Genomic DNA, 15745 nt, shown 5'->3' with positions numbered 1-15745 from the left:
TAAAAACATTTGTCATATACACGAAACTTATGCTCATTGTTTATAGGTCGATGGATTTCATTTTGACGTTTAACGATTCAAATGCTATTTTTTATAAATATAGAGGGTATGAATCTATTTAAAATAAAAAAAACATTCAATCCACTGTGGATCAAAATACATTGTATAGATTATTCTTTGATAAAGCGTGTCAATTTTAGCTTTTAACTGCTTATTATTTTTAAAACGTTGAAATACGTAAGCACTATATAGTAGTTACTGCTAATTAAGTTAGAGAAATGTGATAGTAAGTTATATTTATATATTATATTATAATTATATATATTAGTCCGATTTCGCAATAACACACGTATAATTATGCTTTAATATACAAGAATGTGAAACATTAATTTTTTATACATGATCCTGTAGATTATTGAACTCAAAACATTTTATTCAGTAGTAATTTAGGGTAACTGGTCTATGGATTTAAATTCGTGTATGCTTTGTAACAATACGCTTTATTTGTCTTAATTTATGAAGAATATAATTAAAATAATCTCTATACGTTCTTAATTATTTTATCTTGCCTTCTGTTTATTCATAATTTATAATAATAATAAATTCAATGAAAATTTCATACATGGTTATAAGTAGTTTAATGGATCGAAAATATTTTTGAATAATGGTATTTCAACTCAAACAATTAAAACTTTAATATTCAATTAATTTATTAATTTTAAAATACCATACATGGATTTTATGCAACTGTCCGAAAAAATATATTAAAACCAACTTAAAATTGCTGAATATTTATTTAATGCCAAAAAGAAAATCATAAAATGTTGTTTCAGCAAATAAAAAATGTATAAACACTATCATTCGTTTGAAAATTAAAAAAAAAAGGTACACCTCAAAAATAAATAAATTATAACAGTATTTAATATACAACATGAATAATACGTCTTGTATCCCATAATTTAATAATGCAGAAATACGAAAATGAATGCTAAAACCTAATATTTTATTATCTCTACAGCTCACAAAAGATATATTTATAGTTATGCCATTAAATACGTATAGTTAATGTATCATAATAATCGAGAAATAAATGTAATATTATTAAGATTTAACTCTGTAAAAACATTTGTATAGATTTAATAAGGTGTTTAATTTTTGTTATCTGTGGAAGTTTTTAATAATGAGGTCTGATTTTCAGCAAGATAGATTAAAATTAATGTTATTTTAGAAAGTGTTTCAACTAGGAGTGTTGATTATTAATAATGTCATTGGCAAGAGCAACAATATTTAAAATAATGTAATATTGAACAAAAACGTCTAATAACTGAACTATCATTATTTTTATCTAAAATATGTAAAACGAGAGAGGTAAATACAGTACAATGAACGTACGTATGAACATATCGAGTAATTACAATTTAATATAGTTTTTAGAATTAAATTTTTTTAGTATGACAATAAATATAGGGGTCTTTCCGTCAAGGTATCTATGTAATATACTAGCTAGTTGTTTATAATCCGTGAATTAATATGTGGATTCTCTATTATTTATTATTGTATGTAATAATATTTATTTTTATTTTTATAAATTTACATATACATTGGTTTCTTTAATAACCATCTTGATATAAAAAATCACATGTATTTAAATTTAAGGCATTTGAGATCTACAATTGGTTATAATACGAAATGTACTGCATACATTTATACCAAAGAATTAATATTGGAAATAATAATGTGATCGAGTGGTTAGACGTTATATTGTTCAAAATGATATACTTTGAAATATTTAAATTTAGTATAATATTACGTATCATTAGTATAATATTGATAATTTATCACTGAAGAATTATTGAGTATAACGGTTATATTTAAAACATATAAGTTTAAAGTACTACCGTTATTAAAAAAGAAAGGTGAAAAAATCTAAACAAGTGTAATTATTGTTTTATAATTTACAGAATGATTAAAATTATTTATTTACTCTTTAAAATATACTCATTTATCGTTGTTTTATAAAAAGTGAATTTACTAGATAAAGTTGTCGTAGATTTAAATGTGCGAAGCGAAAAAATTATTTTAATCCCAAAATCTATCGAACAAGATGTATTGGAAAAATATGTTTTGCATTATCAGCATTGTAATTAGCTATCTGTAACAATCCAAAGTGCAATGTATTAATTAATTTAAAAAATTTACAATATAAAACTGTCAAATTTCAAAACCAATATTAATTGATATTGATGCGATATAAAGATTTTTAAAATACGAATTTGGACTGAAAATTAGCGTTGGTTAATTAATTAACTATATTTTTCACTTATGTTCATAAAAATGTTGGAAACAGGAATTTAATTACGAATATAATGTTAAACAAATATATTCAATTAAAAATGATGAGAAGAAACCATGTCGATGAAAACTATAAACCGTTTACATTGTATACGCTACGCTTAATTCGATAGATTATTCGTTTGTGCATTGATAGTGTAAATGCGATTAGTGGTTATTAAGACGTAGTCATGTTTCTGTGTAAAAATAAAAACAAATTTTTGGCGTATTTTATGCTCGTCCTTAAGACGATCTAAAAATATATTTCATAGCAACTGAAAATGATGTTGCGTTCATCCCAACTACGTCCGTCGTGGTTATGAGTATACAACGAGTGAGACCAGACGGACGTGACCTAATTTCCTTAACAAATAGAGTAGTTGACCGCCACCGCCACTGTCTATCTCTTTTTAGTTTGATGAGCACACGCAGCTGAGTATACGATGGGATACGAGACTCCAATTTTATAATAATCCACGTTAATGGAAATGATCATAATGCAATAACAATCGATAGGAATAATTATTAATTGTCTCACGAAATGTATAATATCATTTTAGATGTATGTATGTGCGTTCACAATATATATGATGGGACGGCTTTGGGAACTAAAATAGAGAGGGCATACATAACAAAATGTTAGATAAAATTTAAAAACTAACTATTTATACTTCAAATTCAATGCGTCAAAATATATTATAATATATAGCGGTGGCCGCTAATTGGACACACAGTTAACATCGCATTTGCCTATTGGACTCGAAATAAGTTGTCCTCCAATTTGCACCTATACTGAAAATCCGTCTATTAGAATCACTACATCGGTTAATGGGATCATTTGACAATTAGATAATTAATAATTGGATACATAAATCTATCAATAATTAATGGTATGTATCATCATTATGTAATATACAAATAGATACATATTTAAATTATAATTTTCTATTCAATTTACCAATTTTATTATTATTATACATTATATAATTTATGTTTAATCATTATGTTATAATTATACATATAGGTCAATACAAGTCTAATATAAATAGGTTAACTTATTTTTGTATAACTGTAGTCAAAATCTCAATAAATATTTTTAATTATATTAAATTTATCGGAAGAAAATATGTGTATTATTTTTTTTTTGTGTTTTTCATTTATGGACTCATTTGGTAAAGAAACTTAAATTATCTGATCTCATAGTAAGTTCTACAAACGGCGACTACTGTACATATATTTCAATAATAATTACTTTGCTCTACGTACTCTACATACAATACAAACCTAACATGTTTTTAATATCAAATCTTATTTTTTTTCCGAATATAGAATAGTATAGTTTTTTTCTAAAAAAATTCAGGTCTGAACATAGCTTTATCTTCTCCCAAAGCCACTGCTGTATATAAGACGAGAAAGACCCGGAAACAGTACGTCACCGTTCATTATTTTGTCGTTTTTATTACTGTCGTTACGTTTTTCACTAGTTTCGATTTTAACTTTTCACATCTGTGTTTATATTGCGAGTAATTTTTTTTATTCGATCCATCAAAACAAGAGTCAATTTAAATAATACAAACATACATACGTGTATATTATATTTGTTTGAGTGTACGTTCTTTTTGATGTTTGAAGTATTACCTGAAAAAAGGTTAAAATTAGTATATATAATACATTACATCAAAATATAAATCAGTAGCCTACACACCTTATACTATATATTAAATTAGTGTCTTATTATTTCGTAGAATATATTATTACATTAATAGCAACTAAGACATTAGGAATAATTTATTTATTAGAGTTTTTTACGTCCAAGAAGATAACTATACTTAACTAAACAAAAACATGAAATGTTATTTTATTGACATCATACGTAGACATTTTTTTCAAGTGAAAGCGACCATTTTTGTTTCAAAATCCATTTTTCTACTCAAAGGTATTTTTGAATCGATTATGTATGGGTAGATAACTATATTTACTATACTAGAACTAACTATATTTTCCCTTTCTGTTCAAATGCGATAAGAATAATTTTTTTCTTTTCTGTTTAAATAGAGTAAGGATACATGTCAGTTTTAGTTCATTAAAATATTATATTAATGTGTCATTTTATAACTTATCTTCAATCAATGTATCAAACACAAATTTAAATGTTGACCTACGAAGGGCAAGTATACCTACTCGCATGTAAATAGTGTTAGTGAAAGTATAAACTATTGTTTGATGAATCTATGATTATACTTGGCAACATTTATCTTATTTCATATTAGTGTACGTTGTATTTAAATTTGTAAAAAATAAAATTATCCATCCAATATACAGAGGAACCTCGATAACTCGAACCTCTATAAGTCGAATTTTCGATAATTCGAAGGAATACCTTGGCCCCGGCCTTACAATATATGATAAGTGTGATAAGTTTTCTCGATAATTTAAATTTTGCTGACTCGAATTTCTCTATAAGTCGAAATATTTTTAGTCGAATTTTGGGTTATTACTCGAATTTATAAGATAATATATATATATACATAATATATACATACCTACATACATTATACATTTATTAATAAACATATAAATAAATAAAATTATAAAATGAACTCTTTGTGTTTTAAATAAGAAAATATTTTCGGTAACTCGAATTTTTTTTTGCCGATTCGAGTTATCGAGGTTCCACTGTATTTTCTTATCTATCTTTAAACTTTTAAAATTACCATGATATTTTTATTACATTATTCAAATGCATAAGGAACCATACACCTTACTTATAGCCATAGTTAAATAAAGAAAGCATAATCTGTTTCCATTCTGGTTTAGCACCTACACACTGCATTAGGTAATATTATGATTAACATTTAAATTCAGTGTTTCCTTGGAGAATAAATAATTTTCAGATAAATCATTTCTCGAACAGATATTTATCGCATGTTGTCAAGATTAATTTAGTCAATTTTAAACGCTTATGATTATTTGTGAATGGTATAATTCTTATAATAATCACTCTTACGTACTTGAGTACAGTAAGTCCATAGAGATCAGAATTTATGATATAAGTTTATTAAATTATAATATTTAATAAAATAATTAACAAGTTGCTGTATATAGATTATAGATAGTAGTGGAATGACGGCGAAGGAAATTGGAAAAAAATGTAATACGAACTTAAGACTAAGAAAAAATTAAGATTGTATAATAAGTAGTGGTGGTGGTGAAATTAGGTTGAGGTAGGTTATAATGACGGTAGTTTACGATAGGAAATGATGATAAGGTATGATTATGACGTGGTGCAGCGAATAAGATATGAGGGGGACCCAAAAATATATTTTTCTATTTACTTTCTTAGAAAAAATATTTATTTACTTAAAACCGATTTAGGTTGAAAAAAATAATTAATTTAGGAAATTGGTTTTGACTTAATTTTAAAAATCCGTTTAATAAACTAAATATTTTAATTTGGTTACTTATCATAAATGAGATTTCAGTTCAATACTCATACTAAAATCGTCGTTTGTGAATTATATATTATTTTAATATAATTTTGAAAAATTTAACCATACGTTATGGTAAGCTATTGATGAATGAAGGAACTTTCATTTTTTTTAGATTTTGTGTAAAGCGAAAAATGTATTAGTTTTACTATGGATTTTTGTATCTGTCGTCAATATTTCGAATAGAAGGCTTTATGTACAGTGTATTTAAACCGATTCGTGTGTCATGATATTTTTTTTAAATACATGTATAAGTCGTAAGAATGCACAAAATCAGAAAAATATTACTTCGGATTATCGAGGATTTGGTAACGTATATACACACTAACTCTTTTTAACTACATAGTACAGCATTCAAATAATAATAAGTTTTTTTTTAAGTAGTTTTTTAATCTTTAATATTTCAAGGGTTTTAAACTTACAAGACATTTCACGTCTGCTTAAGCACTACTTGTCGAATATTTACTCTTATACGCGGGTAGTGAACATATCATTCAAGAAAATATTGTAATTTTAGATAAGTCACATAATTATATATATATATATATATACATGCAGACATACAATCCGTGGTATTATAGTATAGAACGTACAGTGAAAAATATTATTGTTTAAGAGTTTAGTTTTTAATTTTTGTTATTATTTAATTTGTTACTATCAAATAATAAATACGTATATTTTACAATTGGGTACCAAACCGATAAAAATGGTTACGTTATTGGTATGGTTATTATAAAATAGATATATTTACGTGTACTCGTTTATTTGAAAATTAAATTATTATTATGTCCATTGAATATTCCGTAAATAAAAAGATTTAATATGATTTACGAACAAAAATATGAGTTATTCTTAAATATTTTATGTAAAGTTTAAATATACATAGCATAAAATTATTTACTTGAAATAATATGGACCTTAGGTTACTTTTTGTCATAAGTTTTATGAACAAATAAATTAGATTAATATGCAGTAGCATCGAACTCGTGAAAATGTATTCGGGTTAATTGAAAATATCACAATCTCCGAGAATTTGATACAGACCCAGTGATATAACTGATTTTATATTTAATATTCATGAAAGTTATGTATTATAGGTTATTGAGTTTAATATTTGTTTGCAGATTGCAAACAGCCAAACTCTGATTCAATTCGTCAATTAATAAAAGTTGTGGGATTCGATATTACATCTAATATGTAGTAATAAACAATTGAAACGGTGATCGCAATTTATTAAATTCTGTATTAGTTAATACTAAAAAATATCACGAAAAACATTCAAAGAATGATTTTATTCCTTGTTTATTTTTTTTTTTTTTTTTAAGAATTATAGACAAAATACTATTGGAATCTTTCCAAGCAAAAAATATGGGATACGGATCAATGAATTCATTACTGGGATTAGATGATGCAGTTAATTATCCAGTTGAATTTCTCAATTCACTCAACACTTCTGGATTTCCACCATATTTATTAGCATTAAATTTGGTACTCCTATAATGCTTCTAAGAAATCTTAGCTCACCAAAATTGTGCAATAAGACACGTCTAAGTATTACTGGTATTCAAAAAAATCTGATAGAAGCTGAAATTATTAGTGGATCAGCAAAAGGTTAATTAGTTTTTATTCATCGCATACTAATGATATCATCAGATTATCTATTCAAATTTAAGAGAATGCAATTACCTGCCAAAGTATGTTTTGCTTTGACAATAAATAAATTATAAGGTCAAACATAGAAAATTGTAGGAATTAATAGAAGAAAAGATTATTTTTCACATGGACAATTTTATATGATATGTTCCAAATTCAGTATGCTCACAAATTTAGTTATTTTGGCACCAATAGGAAATACATCAAATCTACTTTATAGAGAAGTTTTATTATGAAATTGTTTTCATAAATTATTATTTTTTATTATATACATATTGAAGTTAACAGGTATGATAGGTTTACACAAAAAAAAAACTGCACATGTGTGAAGTATACATACACAGTAACTCATTTTCCTAAATTTGAAAAAATGGTAATAGTGGTTAAAAATGAAAAATGTTATTTTTTTGGTCTTTAATTTAATACTTAATAATTGATTTCTTTAAAACATAAAACAACACCAACATTCAAACAGTCAAATAATTTAACAATTTTAATGATAGATGAAGCCGGGTATTAATAATCTTTATATGTATACCAACACTAGCGAAACTACTGCCAAAAGCTAAAATCAATAAAAAAAATAACGATAATAAACAGCTTAATAAAAAATAATTATTACTACAACAAATATCAAATAATGTATTATATATCTATTGGACCTTTAGTATTTAAATGTTTGATTAAAACAATAAATTTATAACACTAATTTGCATGTTTTTACCAATTTCAGTCAGATGTAATTGTATAAATTATAAAGACATTGAAATATTATATAATTATAAAACTTATTAAACTCTATAAAGTCTTATAGGTACACTTTTAGTTTTCGACATTATCGGCATACACCATTCACTATGTAATATTGCAGCTTATATAATACTATTTACCTATATATATATTAATAAATAATGATCAAAAAGAAGAATTATTTAAAAACATTATGACTGAGTTTAAAAATAAAATTATAACATGACTTTTTTAAAAAATTGGCAAACAAAAATTTATCCCCATGCATAAATGATATATATTACATGTCGCGAGAAAATCGCGGATGTAACTCGGGTGTGTTGTGCAAATATTGCGGACGCAACTCGGATATCGCGATGTATATTTTTGTATTTTGGGACGCAATTCGTGTGCAGTTGATTTTACATAAAAAAATTGTAAAAGTATTTATAATAATATATTTAAGAGCATGTATAGTACATTAATACAGTAATCTAATGAAGGTCATTCAATTGAATTGCAGTTTTTAATTAAATATTTTCAAGTATTAAGTTTGAAGTTAATTGTATCGCAAATAATAAATATAATGTGAACAGCAATTAATGTAATTAATAAATCAAAGAGACAAAAATATTGGAGAAAGTATATTTTCATATCAGTTTGTTGTATAGATATAGTACGTAATCAAAGTTACTTGATTTTGTATCAAATACATTTTGATAAAGAACTCAAAAGGAACAAATTTAAAGAAGATAAATTAATTCGACTTTTATAAGTAATAATATTATGTTTAAATTTAATGAACCAATTATTTTAAAAATTACAGTCCAGTTGATTTTTATCAAATGCTGTTAACTTTTGTTGGCATAATTATTTCATCGTAATATAATGTAATATAATGTAGTGTTACGTTTATATCTTAAAACGCTTCATAAGATTTGTCGTTTATTATAATCGAATATTATATGTATATGCAGTTACATGAACAAAAATAAAAAAGGAATTCTAGTAATCACATGTACAATTTACTGAACTATACCGCGAAGTTCTGGTACTGAGTTCAAGTACCTGAAAATCGAAAATATTTATCGTACAAATCTCAAATATTTATAGACTTTCATTACATCAAAGATCTTATCGAATCGTTAAGTAAATTACATATGATTAAGGTTTTTCAGACGTACATAACAGTTAATATGAGTTTCCATAGTGATAGGGATTCTTTTTTTTAGATTGTGGTCAGAGTTGAAGCGAATAATAAATGATAATACGGTCCCATCTTTTATTGACACTGTGATTGATTGATTAGAGTGGATAACAATACGTTATATCGAAATAGTTTTCGTGCAAAATTCGTGGTTTTGAATTTGTCTGCTACGAATGAAAACACAAACGCATACTCGAAATAATTTAACTATTTAAATATAAAACGTATAGGTACGTCATACTCGCATCAAAAATATATTTTTGTTATGTGTACTTAAAATATGACGTGTAAATGTTTATGTTTATCAGAAATATATATGAAAATACAAGCGCTGAATTAACATTTTTCTTATGACCCTTATTGCAACATTTAGATTTTAATTATTACTTATGTAGTGACAAATGCATGTAAACTTAAAACATATTTATGTTGCAAGTATAATTTTTTTTTAAAAAGAATTAGACTTTTAAAAAATTGCGTTTATTTTTCAAATGGAAAAACTGTTTAAATTACTATTGAGTTAAAAGTTACGTCGAAGATGATGAGATGCATTCGAAAAATAAATTTGTTGAATTATTACATTTAAAAAATCAAATTATCAAATTGATATTGAAAATTAATATTTTATAAATATAATGATACATACACATAGAAATAAATAATTATATTAATAAATTCTGTTAAAGAAAATATTAATCACAAGCAAACGAGTATAGAAAATTATTTAAATAATTATAAAAATTTAAATTTTAAATTTATAAAATATTTATTTTATGCATAATTAAATAACAATACATTATAATCTTTGACGTTAAACATAAATCAAATAAACAGAAAGGAAATAAATTATCTGATTTAACAATTGAATGCTAAATGTAATGACATTGTTTATTAAATTATTATTAATGCCAAATCTCAAACATAACGTATCAATCAATTATACTCAACATCATTGATTAAAGCTTCAGTCAAATTTCTTTGACACGTTACTAAAAAATCACTTGTATATTTTTGTGAACAAAGTTAACACCTACATATTGAAGATAATCAAATTAATAATGTTATTATTTGTAAACATATTTTAAGTATTATATTATTAATTAATATGTATTAATTAGTAATAGATATATTCTCCGAAGTTAAAATTGTTGAATTTGCTTTTTGTCTACCCTTCTATTTAGGATAGTTAAATTTTAAATTTTTTCAATTATTCAAGTTTGTTATTATTTGTACACATATTTTAAGTATTATATTATTAATTATTATGTATTAATTAGTAATAGATATATTCTCAGAAGCTAAAATTATTGAATTTGCTTTTTGTCTACCCTTCTATTTAGGATAGTTAAATTTTAAATTTTTTCAGTTATTCAATTATGTATAAAATCGTTTTTGAAAGTGTAAAGATTGTTACATATTATTAATGTCTACTCATGTAATATGGATATTGCTGAGTAGACATCACATTAATTTACATGTTTACGATATTACATTAAGTCGCAGCAGTTCTGCCACGACGTTCTTTCGATGTAGCTGAACTCCATATTGTCTTGATGTAGTCCATAGTCCGTAAGTCTTATTTATATATGTATATTAAATAATAATAACTAAACTAAATCAATCTACATTTATTTTTAATATCAAGATCTTTCCTTTTATGCTCCCGAGCTACGGAATAATATATTCACAAGGACTAGAAAACCTTCCTTGAATATCATATATTTAACTGGTCATCCCTGACCACGTTACAAAAGTTAAAATAGCTTAATTAGAGTAAAGGTTGCCAACCCGTCGATCACGATTAAAAATATCACTATAAACTTATATTTTACCTGCTCTCTCTCTTCTTTTTTTTTAATCAAATTTAATAATACAATTTTCTTAGTATATACTCTAATATAATATCTTTAATACATTTAGATGTTCATCACCACTACCTTAACATTTTGAATATAGTTATTTTCTGAAATGTCAAAGATCTCTGAGTTAAAGGATAGATTTTTGCGCATTGATTAGATTACTACTGTTAAATGATAAGAGCATAGTATTTTTTTTTTTTGTTTGAATGTACTTGGGATTATGGAAAAAAAAGTTTTCAACAAACTCTTATTTTTGTTCAAGTATTTATTTATTTATTTTTTTAATAATGAATCGGTAAACACGACTATTAAGTTTTATGTATTCCAACACTATGAATTCAAATTTTCAGTGTCGTTGATTAATATTATTTGTTTATATAATGCCATCCGATTAACGCGAGAAATGAAAATACACTTTAATTATTATACGACAAATGCAAATCGTCTAAAATTAAATAACTTATGTAATGTTGTTAGACTCGTAAGCCATTGTGTGTCTTTAGTATAAGCTTTATTGGTTGGGATGAAAAAAATATTATTCCTAAAACCTTCGTGAGGAAGGTCCTTTCGTCAAAAGATGGTTGTGGTTTTAACACGCAGTATATTGCCCATGTTCTTAGTAGTAACATGACTGTCGTCCGTGAACATACAAAATAAATAAAAAAAATTCGATTTATTTCAATAATTCCATTACAGTATAATGTATGGGTAATCGTATATTGTTATACTTTTATTATTAAGTTCTGATGACAATTTGACCTCGTCAGATGCGTAGGCATATTAAATGATGGTTTTTTTTTAATTTTATTACGCATACTTGCCCGTATGATACGGGAGAAGAGGGAGAAGTGAGAATTTTACTCTGGAAACGCACAACGTGGTATATTATGTATTTATGTCACTGGGATATTTTTTACTTTGATAAAAAAAAAATGTATTCATTGTTTGAGTAAACTTTGTAACGTGTGACTGCGTAGGATATTTAAGATTGCACGTAGACTGGTTTTCTCTTACCAGACACTAAACACTTACGTTGGTCAGGTATATTCGATTTTAAAACAACAAAGAATATTTATTTGATCACCATATAGGCGCAGGTCGGGTTATTTTTAGGATTCGTTCCGTATATGTACAACCGTTGGGGTAAAATATATTCTGGGAACGTATGTTAGGAGGAAGTGTATTTTAATTAACTGAAAAAATAATAAAGATCAACAAAAATGAAATCAACGAAAAAGTAATTTATAGAATTTAATTTTACAAAAAACTTAAAACTATAATATGTGCACACAAATTTCATTAGCAATTAATTGTAACAAAATATTAGTGCTTAAAGAAGAAAAAAAAAATGGTACCTACTTTCTGTGATTAACACATTGCGTGCAGATCTAACTGCGTTGTATACTCATCGACCTATGTATGCTGCCTACAGAGTGAGTGAAATACATAGCTTATATTATATTTAACATAGAGTTCCGTGAGCCCTAGTTGCAACCATCATCGATTGGTGTTGTATACACATATTCTTCAGTATATATATGCATAGAAAATACACTCACAAATCGATAGTGAAGTAGTTTTAGATCACTTCCAATCTGGACACCTATCAGTCGTGGCCAAGTGTATTTAAAAGTTTTTAATTTTTCTTTTTAAGGATTGAGTAAAGGTTGTACTTCAAAATAAAATATCTCACCAAATCATTCCATCCATAAACAAGAAACCACGGTTATATATGTATATATATATATGTAAAATAGCTATGGTTCCTTCACCAAAATCATGAATATTCAAATTGTTTACCTAATAATCATGCGAATTAAAGCACCACGTGAATCCGCTATGAAATTTTGAGATGTGACCAACGTCGTAAAGTTTAAGTTTAAATTATATCTTATTTTGTATTTTATTTCACTTTTTCTTTACTTTTATATGTATGTAATAATGTATGATATCGTAGTCCTACTTATGATTAAGGCCAGATTTTTAACGAAATGTATATTCTTATACAATTCACCTAGATTAATTTTGATTACAAGAGTCGGCGTCTCGCACTGTATAGATTTTTATAGAAAGTTTTTGTTTTTGCATATTTCTATATAATTGCATGAAAAATGTATAATTTATAAATAACTAGCTGATCCAACAGACGTTGTCCTGTCTTAACTATGAATATTGAATTCGAATTGGTATAATTAATAAAAAAAAATATTTCAAAAAAAATGTTTATTACTGGTATTCTAATGCCTTATGATATACAACATTTTTATTTTTTTTTTCTTGCGCATATATAAATAGTTTTGTTGGTATTCCAACATGGAAACAGGCATCATATACTCGTAATTGGCCATGCGAAAAACATGGATTTTCATAATTAATGCCACAAACACTTAGCGACTGTCCTTGAGATTTATTTATTGACATTGCAAATGCTAGCCGCACGGGAAATTTCAACCGTTTAAAGTCGAATGACATGTCGTTCGGAATCAAAGGAATCCGTGGAATCAAAATTTCTTTGCCTTTGTACTTTCCTTTAAAAATTGTAGCTAAGATGACGTTGTTCATTCATTTCTTCACCGCTATTTGGGTGCCATTACAAAGACGTGGTTGGTCTATATTCCGCAATAATTACAGATCCGATTTTTAATTGTAGATTATGAGGTGGTAATCCAAGAAATTCCAGAAAATTTAAAAACTCCGTTAGATAGATGTCATTAATTTGCCAGCCATCTTATTTTGAATCTGAAAATTAATTTCGTTGACATCAACGTTTTGTGCAGCTAATATAACTCTTTCGCTCAACCATACATGATCTTTGTAATTTTGAGCTATGTTTGGGAAAACTTTCTCGATGAGTTCGGTCTCGGTTTCAGTATAGAGACAAAAATTAGTAGTAAATATGATGTATACAGTCGATAAGTCAACAGGTATTTTGCCATTACCAGTATTGAGCGATTGTTTGGAAAAAACTTCTTCAGATTGGCCGTTCTGCAATTCGATTCGCATGTTCATATTTATTTTGAGCGTCTTAACGTCTTTTATTAAAACTGATGACTTCAAACATGCGTTAAGTTCGTTGGCTAGCGTTGATTAACGTAGTATTACTGGTAGTGTTCAGCGAAAATCGCCTGCCAATAAAATCATTGCATCACCAAAATGGTTTTGTTTCTTTCGTAAACCTCGCAGCATGCTATCTAATACTTCCAAAGATTTTTTGTATGCCATCGTGCACTGATCTCAAACTATTAATTTGCTCTGCTGCAACACCATCGTAGAATTTCTCGAAAGATTCCGAGTTGATGTTTCATTTATTTGTATGTTCAATGGTAACTTGAGTACAGAATGAGCTGTTCGACTGCCTTTTATCAACATAGCTGAAATACCTGATGAAGTAAGTGTAGGTACGATACCATTTTGCGATCGACTCGTTATCAAAATCAATGATATTAAAAACTTTTTCCCAGTCCTCCCGGAAGCATTAAAGATAAAAAATCCGCCAGTTCCATCGTTCACTGCTTTCATTAGCATATCGTATGCATATTTTTGTTGCTCATTTAAAAGAGGAATGTTTCATAGAGCAATTTCTTTTAATGTCTTGGAATCATATTGGGTTTTCTCGTCTCAACTCTTGATTAAATTCGTCGTGCAATGGGCGATTGGACGCTGTCATTCCTAATGTATTAATTCTTTCTTAGTAAGCATCAAGCACATGTATTCAATTAAAATGAATTCTTAATTCAGGGGTTTATTTAGGGGAGTGATTTTGGTATTAAAACACATCCTCCCCACCCATCGACCGTATTTTATTGTATTTCACCAAATTGCAAGTTTATAGTATAGTTTGAATAAACGTTGTATACAACTTGTAGATTTTACATATACTTTATATATACTGTCTTAGTATAATAATTTTCAGTTATATAATAATTTATATAAATACATGGTATTTATTAATTTAATACAGGGGAGGGGCAGAGCCCCCCACTTACCATAAGTCTATTAAATTTTAAAACACCCCCGTTAAATGAATCCAGGATACGCCACTGGCTTCAATGTACATTTCATCGTTAATTTGCAAATTTGCATTTGATGTTCTAAGACGCAAATCAATCGGTGTTGGTGGGAAGCATGTATATAAAATGTTCGTATTTGTTTAGCATTTGACGGAATCACATCATCTTCGAGTGTTTGGTTCCAATGAGTGTCATTCTCTAGCAATCCCAAGTTAACAGGCTTTTCTGCATATGTCGCACAATACTCCAACTACAGTTCGTAGATGTTGGAATGATGTTGGGCCACGAACATCGACTAACAGTAAATGCAAATAAAAACACTCGTCTTGGTTGGGATGGACTGTGTAAAGACGTCCTAGTGCATTAGTGGAAAATACTTAAGGGTAACTTAGAACTGGCTGTTCTTGTTTCCATCGTTGACATTTCTTTAACGATTGATTCTAGGTATAATATCGTGGCATTTCGGAT

At 26.8% G+C, this 15745-nt stretch overlaps 1 protein-coding gene across 3 annotated transcripts in view; it reads right to left on the bottom strand.

The window, feature by feature from the left end:
* The window catches only part of LOC112680425 (protein phosphatase PP2A 55 kDa regulatory subunit), a 74437-nt gene that overhangs the window by 37529 nt on the left and 21163 nt on the right, over positions 1 to 15745 (bottom strand). For 2 of the 3 annotated variants that reach the window (XM_025550509.1, XM_025550510.1), the window contains one exon: positions 3917 to 3969. The exons of the other annotated variant lie outside the window; for it this stretch is intronic. The gene's annotated coding sequence lies outside the window, so the exon portion shown is untranslated. The remainder of the gene's footprint in view (positions 1 to 3916; positions 3970 to 15745) is intronic. 3 annotated transcript variants of the gene reach the window in all.

This window comes from Sipha flava, unplaced genomic scaffold, assembly GCF_003268045.1.
Source record: "Sipha flava isolate LNK unplaced genomic scaffold, YSA_version1 176_pilon_pilon, whole genome shotgun sequence".
In the NCBI taxonomy this organism is placed as follows: domain Eukaryota; kingdom Metazoa; phylum Arthropoda; class Insecta; order Hemiptera; family Aphididae; genus Sipha; species Sipha flava.
This window is presented reverse-complemented; position numbering and strand designations above follow the sequence as displayed.